This window comes from Cynara cardunculus (assembly GCF_001531365.2).
Source record: "Cynara cardunculus var. scolymus isolate 2C chromosome LG 8, CcrdV1, whole genome shotgun sequence".
In the NCBI taxonomy this organism is placed as follows: domain Eukaryota; kingdom Viridiplantae; phylum Streptophyta; class Magnoliopsida; order Asterales; family Asteraceae; genus Cynara; species Cynara cardunculus.
Window position 1 is genome coordinate 19,723,055 of NC_037535.1, and position 1,231 is coordinate 19,724,285.

Genomic DNA, 1,231 nt, shown 5'->3' on the forward strand with positions numbered 1-1,231 from the left:
GCGTGCCTAACGAATGCGCAAATCGGTTATTACTTAAACAACGTAAGATCATATCCTAATTATATTAATAAACTACTTAGATCCTACATGTTTATAAACAACTTAAACTTCAAATACGACATCCGAAAATGTATTACGAAATCGACGCAACACTTGGCTTTATATAATTTCGTTTCGACTTTTAATAACTTTTAACCCTCATTTTCGGGAGAATTTTTAACCCACTTAGAGATCAATACAGAAAATATTATCTAAATGAAAGATGTAGTATAATATGCGATGAAACTACTGGTTTTCAAATCACCTCGTTTGGATTATCCATCTATTTAATACGAATATTACAAAACAGCAGATCAATCCTAAATACATTGCAAACAGCCCCAAAAACACACTGTTTCGAGCCACTTAGATTCATAACTGGATTTTCGATCCTACATGAAAGTTGTAGTATGCATTAAGGGCTTTCTAACTGCAAAATATGAGCTTATTTCGACTTACATTTTGTAAGTTATACACTGTCAAAGTATGGACCTGCATAGTCGGTAAAATCCGATTCCGCAATTCCCGATTAACTTTTATAATCCAAATTCCATGATTCGCTACATTTACGTGCTATAAACATGTTTCAACATACTAAACAGTAAAACAAGTTCAATGGTCGCTAACCTAAGCTTAATCATGCAATTTTACTCTTTTCGACATTATATTGAACAATTGGTGTGCGGTTAAACATATACACTAAATCTAACCATATTGAAACCATAATCTACCATTTTAATTTCTATATCAATTTAACCAATCTTAACATTCTAAACATGAAATATATCATACTTATAACAATATCCATCCGTAAACTTAGATATAAGATAATTTATAAACCGGTCTAAAAATGCTACCGTAAACACTCTAATAAAAGTGAATGAAATTTATATATTTATAAAAGGTTCGAAGAGTGGATTCCGAATATATAATTGTCACTTTGATTGTTTCAACGATTTGAGAAATTTCTTAGAGAGAATAAAAAGTTAGAGAGAGATGAGAGGCGGTGAAATGAAGAAGAAACAAGCGGTGCATGAAGAAAATCGTAGGATGCATATGTTTTTTTTTAACTCTCATATATATATATATATATTATATAATATTATAATTATAATAAGTTTAGTAATTTGCAGATAAATATATTCAAATAGAGGATAAATATCTTATTTTAAAATATAAAAAATCTAAAGAA